Genomic DNA, 13,278 nt, shown 5'->3' with positions numbered 1-13,278 from the left:
GCATCTCCAAGACAATCCTAAGTCAAAAGAACAAAGCTGGAGGCATCACGCTACCTGACTTCAAACTATACTACAAGGCTACAGTAACCAAAACAGCATGGTACTGGTACCAAAACAGAGATATAGACCAACGGAACAGAACAGAGTCCTCAGAAATAATATCACACATCTACAGCCATCCGATCTTTGACAAACCTGAGAAAAACAAGAAATGGGGAAAGGATTCCCTATTTAATAAATGGTGCTGGGAAAATTGGCTAGCCATAAGTAGAAAGCTGAAACTGGATCCTTTCCTTACTCCTTATACAAAAATTAATTCAAGATGGATTAGAGACTTAAATGTTAGACCTAATATGATAAAAATCCTAGAATAAAATCTAGGTAATACCATTCAGGACATAGGCATGGGCAAGGACTTCATGTCTAAAACACCAAAAGCAGTGGCATCAAAAGCCAAAATTGACAAATGGGATCTCATTAAACTAAAGAGCTTCTGCACAGCAAAAGAAACTACCATCAGAGTGAACAGGCAACCTATAGAATGGGAGAAAATTTTTGCAATCTACTCATCTGACAAAGGGCTAACATCCAGAACCTACAAAGAACTCAAACAAATTTACAAGAAAAAAACAAACAACCCCATCAAAAAGTGGGCAAAAGATATGAACAGACATTTCTCAAAAGAAGACATTCATACAGCCAACAGACACATGAAAAAATGCTCATCATCACTGGCCATCAGAGAAATGCAAATTAAAACCACAATGAGATACCATCTCACACCAGTTAGAATGGCGATCATTAAAAAGTCAGGAAACAACAGGTGCTGGAGAGGATGTGGAGAAATGGGAACACTTTTACACTGTTGGTGGGATTGTAAACTAGTTCAACCATTATGGAAAACATTATGGAGATTCCTCAAGGATCTAGAATTAGAAGTACCATATGATCCAGCCATCCCATTACTGGGTATATACCCAAGGGATTATAAATCATGCTGCTATAAAGACACATGCACACATATGTTTATTGCGGCACTATTCACAATAGCAAAGACTTGGAGTCAACCCAAATGTCCATCAGTGACAGACTGGATTAAGAAAATGTGGCACATATACACCATGGAATCCTATGCATCCATAAAAAAGGATGAGTTTGTGTCCTTTGTAGGGACATGGATGCAGTTGGAAACCATCATTCTCAGCAAACTATTGCAAGAATAGAAAACCAAACACCGCATTTTCTCACTCATAGGTGGGAACTGAACAATTGGATTACTTGGACTCGGGAAGAGGAACATCACACACCGGGGCCTATCGTGGGGAGGGGGGAGGTGGGAGGGATTGCACTGAGAGTTATAACTGATGTAAATGACGAGTTGATGGGTGCTGACGAGTTGATGGGTGCAGTATACCAACATGGCACAAGAATACATATGTAACAAACCTGCACGTTATGCACATGTACCCTAGAACTTACTGTATAACAATAATAATAATAAAAAAAAAGAAAAACTCAAGTGAATTTATATTGTGTTAATACATAGAATATCTGAAATTACATTGGGTCATTCATCTGTGATTAAATTACATATTAGATAATTTATATTTTTACATTTCACGTGTTAGATTTTTATAAATAATTTATATAAAGCAAATCTAACAGATAAATTTTTAGTAGACTTAGTTCAGATAAGATAAACTGGTTTTACCAAAAATTTGCAAAGTACTTAAATAGGATTACCGAAGAAACTAACATAAAAGTGAGGAGCTGTATGTCTTTAATAAACACATAGGAATAAAAAATAAAGCTGGTTATGGGCAATAATCTTAATACACAATGGATTAAATTTCTCTACTTGGCTATACCCTTTACATTGTATTCAAGCTATCCAAAATGGAATTACTAAGCTTATGTCAGTACATCACCCTATTATCTAAATGGTTATTACAGAGTCAAAAAAATTCAATTCTCTAAAAACGGCAGGATGAGATAACTTTAATAAAAGCAATCATCCACACTACTCAATGGCAAATCTCAGAGCTTTATTAAAAGGCAAGAACAAAGGCAAACTTCCATATCCAAATATTAAGAATTGTGTCTGGATGATGGGAATGCGCAATGTTTTCCTCTTTTCTATTTTGTATATTCTTCAAACTTTATATGGATATTTGTTTGGTTTAATAATAGAGAAAATAATATGCTAGAGAGAGACTCTCATACACACACAGAAAGGGAGAAATAATTTTATAAGTTAAATCTCTTGTCATTTTTCTTTACATTTTACCTTAAAGGCATCATTTTGTTATGACATATTAAGATAATGTATGTAACATGTTTGAAACAGTGTCTGAAACATTTTACAATAAATGATAGGTTAATATAATAATAATAGTGACAATTTATTTACTATTATAAAGTAATATGTTATTCCTCATAATGTCTCTATAAAACATTCTAGGCAGGAGTTATTATTTTTGTGTTCCAAAATAAGAAAAGAAGAGATCTTATAGTTATGTGTTGCTCAAAGTGACATTTCAGTTAATATCAAGAATTGATGAGAGTTAACTGAAGTTTGTAAGTTTATGGTAGGTTTGTTTTAATATCCTGTAACTGTGGCTTTGTTAAGCCACTGGGAACCTTTCTGGCCCAAAGTGGGGACAGTTACCAGCAAAGACCCAGGAATATGAGTTTACATATCTTCTCAAGAAGTAATGTTGGAGGCAACACACTTTTTTGGCTATCAATCCTTAGGTACCATTCACTGCTTATACTGCCGCCTCCTCCTGCCATTTCCATTCCCTAATTTTTACTTCAGTAGTTCTTCCCCAGTCCATTTTCTCCTTTCTCTGCATAGTCACTGGGACCTATTACTAAATGTCTTCCTTACAAAACACCCTGGACTGGGGACTTCATGGCAATGGCTGGGAAATAGTTGTACATTAGAAATTACATCTACAAAGTCAAGCCAAGTGCAATTCCGGAGCATTCACTGTTTCCTTTTCCCAGAGAAAAAGCAAGATCTGTAAATTTAACTCTGCCTGGCTATTCAATCAGATTCAGCTTTTTCTTTAAATCTCTTTTCTTTGTTTGTACAAGATCCTCTGCTTCTCTCATATTTATCTCTCATTTCCTGGCATGGTGCTGAGAGCATGCCATATATTTAATATACTTTACATAAATACATGCATATTTGAATAAGTATTAGGCATTGTGCAACTAAAAAACATGTTCGTCTCAATTTCTGTTCATCACAAAAAGCAACAAAACTGAAAGAGGAAGGAATGGTGAGATGAATGTTGTCCTTGACTTATTCTGACACTAAACAGCCTTAACAAAGGTTGTTAACCTTTATTCCTGCCCAATAAAATTATCTTTGCCAAATGATTATTTTAGAAGCCAAGTGGCAGGTGTATTGCTGCTAGCTCACTGATCCTGCAGGGAAACCCACTATCCCACAGCTGGCTTTGAGACTTGTACCAGAGATTAAATTGCTTGGTTAGAGGGGAAAATCAATTGCTATTTTTAAAGAAACTTCACAAAATGCTTGCAATCTACAATCTAATCAAAATCTAAAAGCCCCTTGTAGATTAGTTTTATTGGCTTGTTTTATACTGCAGGACTGATGACAGTTCTCACAGAACCCGAACTGCCTCATTTCTTCCTACCACAGCACTGGTTTTTCTGAAAGTCACTAGGAAGAAACGAGTCCTTGAGAAATTGTTCATTTTGGGGATATTTTGCCCTTTTTGTTGATTTTTTTAACGCAGTCATTTTTTTTTCTTTTCTTTTTTTTTTTTTTTCCTGTATGTGCCATTCTATTTCTATTTCTTTGGCCATCTACTCTAATTTACTTATGTTGGTGGGTAGGAATAGCAAATAACCTGTCGTCATAGATAATTGCCCCACCATTCCATAATCACTTAGAAGGGCATCAAGCATTCATTTGATAAACATGGATGGTATATCTAGTTGCTAGTAAAGAGGGAGTTAAAGAGAATTGGAAAAAAAATCACTCCCAGACTGCCAAAATAGAAAGACTCCGTCCTCTATTTTTATCCCAAATATATATATATATAAATATTATAAATATATATCATATATTACATATAAATTATAGCATATACTATACATTAACTATATTTTATATTATATAGATAGAAACATTATATATAATGGCTACGTTTCCAAATGAAGTATTTAATACTTAATTTTAACTCACGAAACAGAAACTACCTCCTCATACTCCTACACACAGACTCATATGAGTGTGCATGCTATGGTAGCCAGATTATTTATATTCACTTTCTATATATCCCTCAATATTTTTATAGTAAGTGGATTATATTCCTAGTACATAACATTTTAGAAGTGAGGTTGTTTCCTTTTGTGTTAGTGGAAACGTGTTTTTTTATAACCTTCAAGCCATTTTAAAACAACTCCTTTTTAAGTCAGGGCAGTATTCAGAGCGTTGGCACATCCATTACTGACCAGAGCCAGATTTAATTTAGATACTTTTAAAGTTGAGAGAATGAGAACTTTCTACTTCTGCATTTCAGCATCAGCACTTCATATCCAATTGATTGAATTATAAACGACTGAAGGAAGTACAAGCATTGAGAACATCTATTTGAAATGTAAATATCTTTCTTTGAAATGCCTTCTTCCCCCAACAGACACAAACTTCAAACAAAGCTTTATGCATTTCCTGCAGTGGGAGGATATTTTAAATACTACCAAGTCATGACTGTTATTAGTTAAATTACAGTTTCCAAATCACAAAATTCTGGAGGTGAGCAAGAGAAAGCAACTGACACATGTGAGGAGAAAAACTACAGGGTGATGGTTTCCGTACAATGGCCAAAAAATGTAAGAACTTGTTCTGGTCTAATAGTTTTCGGCAAATACAGAATATTGTGAGGTTCTAGGTTCTATTTAGAACTTTTCATTGCTTCTTATTACTTATTTAACACTTGAATTCCTTTAGCAGAAAACCTGAATAAATAAACTCTTCCAGTTCCTGTGATATAAGAACAAAAGCTGTGTCAAAATAGTGAATTTAAGTGAATAGGACTGTCCCATATATTACCTTAATTTTTTACTAACTTAGAAATTCTTGAAACACAGGCAAATTTTGTTTTGATGTTGTCCCTCACTGTAGGTTTACCTCACACATTTCCTCTCTGTTACTCCTGGTTACTCAACATACTGATAATGATGTTTCTATTAACAAGGTAAAATGAATGGCATTAGACTACTGTCATTGATTGATAGCCTAGCACATCTTGCTACAACTCTTTCCCCCTTCATCTTTGGGACACTCAATTGAATTCTACATTATTCTACCTGTTTTACAGCTTAAAAAATTAGGGTTTAGGGAAATTAAATAAAGTTCCTATAGCCAAATAAGACTAAATAAGTTATCAATTAACTCTAAACTTTTCTACCTCTGGAATCTGTTTTTTAACAAAAATATGCTTATTTATGCATTTATTCAGCTAACTTTTAATTAATGAATAATACCTGGATTGGCCTGTGCTATGCTTGAGCAATTCAAGAGTGAGCAAAATAGGCCCCAAGGAGCCTTAAAGCTAGATTGAATTCATTATCTTTCCCATCAGCATTTTTATTTTCACAACATTTCTTAGGCTACAATTCTAATCCAATATATTGTATCTGAAGAATAAAATTTTAGACTCTGTGGGATGTAACAGAAATGTTTGTGAATATTTTGATTATTGTTTGTTTGTGGGGCATAAATTCAAATCCAGAGGTCATTATTTATTCTGTCCATTGATCAAAATCATTCTTGCTGAATTGGTTCAACAATGTAGAGAGAATAGATCAACTTCTTTTAATGTAAGAGGTGTGGTTTTTGTACTATTATACCAGAGGCCCTCCAACTGGAATATTGATCAGGTTGTGATAATGTTTCAAAGAGCTTATTTAATAGAGTTATGCTTATCTTTTAGCCAAATATATATACACACACACAAATACAAATATATATTGTATCATACATGATATATAATATATAATATATATCATACAATTATATTATATTATATATAATACATATATCATATATACATATACATATAATTATATTATATTATATATAATACATATATCATATATACATATATAATACATATATGATATATATAATATATGTCATATATGATATATATATATGGTTAAAAGATAAACATAACTCTATTAAATAAGCTCTTTGAAAGATTATCACAACCTGATCAATATTCCAGTTAGAGGGCCTCCAGTATAGTACAAAAATCACACTTCTTACATTAAAAGAAGTTGATCTATTCTCTCTACATTGTTGAACCAATTCAGCAAGAATGATTTTATATATATATATACATACACACACACACATATATATCTATACACACACACACACACACACGCATACACACACACATTTGTTTTTGAGATGAGGTCTTGCTCTGCCACCCAGGATGAAGTGCAGTGGCACCATCTCGGTTCACTGAAACCTCCATCTCCTAGGCTCAAGCGATCTTCCCACCTCAGCCTAAGAAGTAGCTGAGACTTCAGGCATGTGCCACCAAGTCCGGTTAATTTTTTGCATAGTTTTATTAGAGACAGGGATTTGCTATGTTAGCCAGTCTGGTCTTGAATTCCTGGACTCAAGCGATCTGCCAGACTTGGCCTCCCAAAGTGATGGGATTACAGGCATGAGCCATGGCGCCTGACCCCAATTAATATATTTATCTACCCAAAGCTTTAGTAAAACATATAAAGGCTTAGAGGTCAATTCCAAGTTTTAGAAACCTTACAAATAAAAACATATTCATGTTTTGCTTGGTGTTGCATTATGTTCTACTTAATGACCAATGACATAAAAATGGCCATTTTTGTAAGCCTATTTGTTATAAATTTTTCACCTAACTAGCTTAATAGTAAATATAAACAGCAATGTCATGATTTATGATTTTTCATATTTGGATACATACATGGAAATCTCACCAAAAAGGTATTTTATGGATTCAGAAATTTGTAGGTATGTTTTCTCGAGTACCTTAGATATAGGTACTTCTGATATTACCATTTGCACAAACACAATATGCATTTCAGGTAGTGTAGTGTGGTTGACTCATGAAGATGTTTCATAATATTTTAAGTCATATGTAATCCCAGAAATTTTGTTTGTTCAGGAGGAAAAAAAATGAGAGATGAATAAATCAATGAATGAATGAGCATCACTCACAAACACATATACAGAAAAATCACACTCTATGAATTGAAGTCGAAATACATATATAAATCTCTTTAATTACTTTATAATAGCTCAGGTTATTCTGACTGTTAAAAAATTTACATACATCTACTATGAAGTTTAATTAATCATTTTACTTTTTTGTTTTTACCATAGCAGGATTTTAGTTTAACTACTATCATTCAATATGTAGATTAATTTACATGTGTATTACATATTATATATAAATAGACACCTAGAATAAATGAAACTTAGAATAATCAGACAAAGCATAATCTTATATTTTTTAAGTAAACTTAATCTGTTTTCTTATCATAATAACACTGTAAGCAGTTCCAAATATGTAAACACACCTAAGGATGTGACAGATTATTAAGCCTCTGATACCATTTTGAGAAAAATGTTTTCGTTCTTGGTAACAAGTGATGTCTGTGTGTAGAAACAGAATTTCCCCTTAAGAGTGTTAGCAAATATCAGCGCAGTTCCTATTATGTAGCTACACTTAGCCTCATTAAGAGGGCTCTCGAAAATAACAGGCTCTGGGCAAAAGTGGAGGGGAGACTGTGTCCTCCTTATTTATTTATTTGTGACAAAATACGTCTCCACACACTCAGTTACATTTCAGTGAACTGGTCGGGTATTTTAAACACCACTCAGTAAATCATTCTTACATTAAAAGAAGTACAGGAGAAAATATATTCATATTCTGAATTGTAAAGAAACAACTTAAAAATAAATTTGAAAAGCAATGTTGTATATTATCAAAGTCAAAATAAAATATAGAGACAAGCCTCTACATTTCATGTTTTATTTAGGAAGAAATAATTTAAATTCAGGGCATACACACCGACCAGATGGTCTTCAATATGTCCCTAAAACAAAGAGAAGGTTGGAGGCTTTAATAGAAAGATGTTACATATTGTTTTAAACGAAAGCTTATTGGCATTAGAGAAGTTTTGGGCAACAAACAAGCTCTGATTGGTGAGTCATGATGGTAGGTAAAACTAGTCTCAGAGTCATGGCAGGTTGTTTTAGCAGCTACTAGGTAAAACTGATCTTAGAGTTAACGCAGGCTGTTTCAGCTGCTGGGCTTGTGAAGCATTTAATTATTGGAACAGGTGCTATCTGCCCTGACTACTTTTTCCCCTGACCCCTGGACTCGGATTTAGTTGGGTATGACATAAATGATCCCATATGTATAATCAATTTTCACAGTACTTTGAAGCATTAGACAAAAAAAAAAAAAAAAAAAAAAAAGGTTAAACTGGACTGATAATATGGGTGAGGGAGTCTTTAACAGAGGGCAAATAAAAGCATGTTTAGGGTTTTAAAATATATATTGTGTATATGTTATGAAGGTAAAATGACACTGCAATAAAATGCTTCTGTTGTATTCATTTTAATAAATCTGTTCTTTTTAAAAAATCTCATTTAGTTTCATGAATGCTCATGAATGTGCTAGAGTCATTTACTTCAGAGAAGAGTTTTAGCATTCACTTTAAAAATTAATCAAAGGACATGATTGAATAATAGTTGTTTAACATCTATCATCTGTGTATTTAAAACACAGAATATGCTATTTAACCTATTTTCTTTTCCTGATTTTTATTAGTCTTACTAATAAAGTATATGTCACGTACAGTCATATTCCATTAATAGAACACAACTCAGAGACTATTTTTTCCTTTTTTCCTTTCTTCTTCTGTCCTCCCATCTTTTCTTTTCTTTTAATGTGTGTGTATATATATGCTTTTTTTTTTTTTTTTCTTTTTTGAGATGCGATCTCACTCTGTCGACTAGGCTAGAGTTCAGTGACGCTATCTTGGGTCACTGCAACCTCAGCTTCCTGGGCTCAAGTGATCCTCCCACCTCAACCTCCCCAGTAGCTGGGACTACAGATGCACTCCACCATACCCAGCTAATTTTTGTATTTTTTAGTAGAGATTAGTTTTGTTATGTCACCCACTGGTCCATTTTTTCTTTTGTCCTTTCTTCTTTCCTTTCATTGTTCCATTTCTTCCCCTGACCCCACCAGGTTCCATTATCTGCCTGTTTCCCTTTTATTTTATACTCACATCTCACTACAATTTCCCCCCAATTCCCTCACACTTCTCCATAGGAAGCCATTATAATATATTTAATGAGCATCTTTTTTGTTTTTTGTTTTTTTTTAGATGGGGACAAAGGTGAGTTCCTGCATTATGCATATGGTTGTTTGGTGTACATATACTTTTGCATACAATATTACATTGTTCTTCATTTTTTTATGACTTTTTACTAAACACTAAGTCTTTAAAATCATCCATATTGTTATGGTTAGTTTTTATATGTTGCTCCTGTTGCTGCAATGCATTTTCTTTTGACCATTCCCAACAGTTTACCTGTGTATTCTTTTAGGAGAAAACAGTAAGGCAGCCTCCAATTTTGTGCCACTGTGAATTCCACTGCAATAAACATTCTCATATATGTTCCCTTGTGAATCTGTATGATAATATCTCTGGGATATAGACACAGAAGTGAAATTGATAGGCCACAGAGTATGTGCATACTTAATTGGATCCTGGAATCCCAAACAGTTCTCTAGAGTAGCTGCTTTAGTTTATTCTACTACTGGGGTATGCAAAAGGCCTCATGTTCTCATATCTACCTCAGTGCACAGATTTCTATTTTTCTCATGTACTAGTTCTAAAACATCTGATTTCCATTTTCATTTAATTCATCTAATTACCAATGATTTTGAACATTTAGTCTAATATGTAGTAACTTTGGGGGTTTTGAATTGCCAGTTTATGATTTACACCTTTATATTGGAGTTGTATTATATTGTACTCTTGTTAACCAAGAGTTATTTCTGTATACTGAATGTTAAACCCTTTCTCTTTCTTTTTATCTATTATCTCTCATGGGTCAGAAATCTTGGATTTTGATAAACTAAAGTTATCAATTTTTGGCCATGCAGTCTAAGATACCTCATGGTTGATGCTTTAAAAGAGAAATCCTTTACCAATTAATAATGTATGTTCCATTTGCTTCTATGCATTTTATAGTTAATCCTAAATATTTATGTTTTAATCACTTAGAATCTATGTTGTTTCTAGCATAGGTGGAGATTTAGGTTTGTTTTTCTCCATATAGTATGCCACTTTCCTAACATCTAAAAACAAAAATCTAACTTTCTCTCATTGTTATCATATTTATTCAGCTTCCTGAGTTTATTTGTATATTTGCTGAGCAATTATTTGATAATGGGGCTCTGAGGTGTGTCTTAAAGTAGGCCAGAGCAAGTATAACTTCTTTATTCTGTTTTTTTAAGGTTAACTTAGCTTTTCCTTTAAAATATATTCTTGACGATATGAATTCATTGAATTATGAGACAGTTTGAAGAGAATAAATCTCTTTTAAGATTAATCATTGTATCCAAAAGCAAGGAATGTCTTTCACTTCATTCAAATATTCTATGTGTGTGTGCGTGTGTGTGTATAATGAATATGCACAGTATATCTAGCTATTTCTCCATACTTTGAGTATTAAACTTGTTAATTTTTAATAGAGATTTGGGGGGTTTTCATTAGTTTAAAATTAAATTAAAGTTCATTATTGTAGACTTTAAATCTTTTCCATGTTGTTATTATATTATTCATACTATATTTAATAAGTTACTGATATAGTTGAATTTAATCCTATCATCTCATTGTTTGTGGTTTTGTTTGTTCATTTGTTCTTTTTTCTTTCATTTCTCCTCTCCTGCTATCTTTTTAATTAACATAGCTTTATTCTGTTTTGCCCTCTATTAATATTTAGTTATACATTCTTACAAGATTGCTTTAGAGGTTAACCTAAGGATTACACCATATATCCTGTCTCACATATATTGTCTACCAGTAATCCTCTCTCTTGAAAAGGACAAGATTTCACAGCAGTTTATCTAATTCATCTCTAACTTTTTACTATTATGATTTTATATTTTACTTCAGGATGTGTCATAAATTAGTAATATTAATTGTTATTTTTGTTGTAAAGAGTCAATGTAATTTTGTATTTACCACCATATTTATCCTTTTTCGTTTTTTCTTTCTTCAGATTAATGTTTCTTTCTGTGATCACTTTCCTTCACCTTGAAAAACACTAGTAATCATTGTTATGATTATAATTTTGTGTGTGTGAGACAGAGTCTCTCTCTGTTGCCCAGGCTAGAGTGCAGTGGTGTGATCTCAGCTCCCTGCAACCTCCACCTCCTGGGTTCAAGTAATTATAATGCCTCAACCTCCCAAGTATCTGAGATTACAGGCAGGTACCACCACGTCTGGCTAAGTTTTGTATTTTTAGTATATATGTGGTTTCAGCCTGGGTTGGCCAGGTTGGTGTCGAACTTCTGGCCTCACGCATTCTACCCGCCTCAGTCTCCCAGAATGCTGAGATTCAAGGTGTAAGCCACCACACCCAGCAACACTAGTAATTCTTCTACTGGGTGTTTGTAGGAACAAATTGTCTTAAAACATTTTCTGATTGTCTTTGTTTCCTAAAAATATGTTTTTAGGGTATAGAATACACATTGATGTTATTTACTTTTCCTTTTAGCATTTTAAAATATGTTACTCCAGATTTTTTTTTTCTTTTTTAGAAAACTGGCTGTTGGTCTTATGTTTACTTTTTCAAAAGTGTCTTTTTTTTTTCTTTGTTTCTCTAACTACTTTTGTGATTTTCTTTTTCTCTCTCTCCTGTGCTTTTATCTGTTCGATGATGATGTACTTAGGTGTGTGTACTTTAAAAAAAAAATTGTATTTACTCAGTTTGTGATCCACTAAGTTTCTTGAATCTGTGAGCTGACATATTTTATCATATTAGAAATTTCTCAGTTATTATGGGTTCACATAATATCCTCTCATCTTTCCCAGAATCTTTCTTGTCCTCCTGGGATCCAGTTCCACACACTGGACTTAAATGGGGCTTGATATTTATGCCTTTGTTTTTCTGATCTACTCTTTATTTCACTTGAAATATATTCTACTGACTGGCCTTTGAATTCAATAGTCCTGTGTACTACTGTGACAAAACCTGTACATTCATCCAGTAAATTTTTATTCTCCAATTTTTTAAGTTCAAAAATGATCATTTCATTCTTTCTTACAGATTCCAATTTTGGTTGAAATTTACATGATTTCACCTATTTTGTTGATGTTTTTATTTCCTTTATTGCATTAATAACAGTTATTTTAAATCCTTGTCAGCCATATAAAATACATGTCAAATAATTTTCTTATTTTTTCTTAATTTTCTATTTTATTTTTTTAAATATGTTCAAGCATATGCAATAATGCTTGATTTTAAACTGGTTATTTTTCTTTCACATAATATCTTTAAGTGTTCCAGATAATATCTACCAGAAAATATTATTTTTTTTCTCTGGTAGGCAGAGATAGGTAAGAACTAAGGCTCTCAAAGATTGAGCTGGTTTGGGCTTGGTTGAAGCTTTAATCTATCCATCCGTGGCTTATTAATGTTTATTTCTGGTCTCTTAATTGAGAGACTGGTGTTCACTTTATTTTCAACCAAAAAGACTGAAATATTTTGTTCTGGGTGTTGAAAAATTTAACCCAATCTCTTTAAGTTTCTGGCTTCCAAAGATTCAAGATTTGGCAAATAAATTAGCAGGAGGGATATCAATTGTTAAGGAAGCTCTTTCCTTTCAGCAGTACATTGTCTTCTAAGTATTACAGGATCTTGGCAAATTTTGGTTTAACTTTTAAAAGTCTTCAATCTAGTTTCCTATACACCCATGTATATCCCCCAATCTAAATAAATACCTGATGAGGATGTGGGGACTCAGAAAACAATACCCCCAAATAAAGGCCTCAGAAGCAAAAGTTTTTCTCTGATCTTCTCCTGCCCTTCTGTATCTCAGTCCTATTCTGCCCGATGCTAGCAACAGAAATTAGAATCCCTGTTCCCAGTGCAAGTCACATAAATCAGAAGTCCTTTTCCCCAAAGCCAGCCATAAAATCTAAAAAATATTACTCCAA

Source organism: Theropithecus gelada, chromosome 5, assembly GCF_003255815.1.
Source record: "Theropithecus gelada isolate Dixy chromosome 5, Tgel_1.0, whole genome shotgun sequence".
Lineage (NCBI taxonomy): Eukaryota > Metazoa > Chordata > Mammalia > Primates > Cercopithecidae > Theropithecus > Theropithecus gelada.
Note: the sequence above shows the minus strand (reverse complement) of the source record.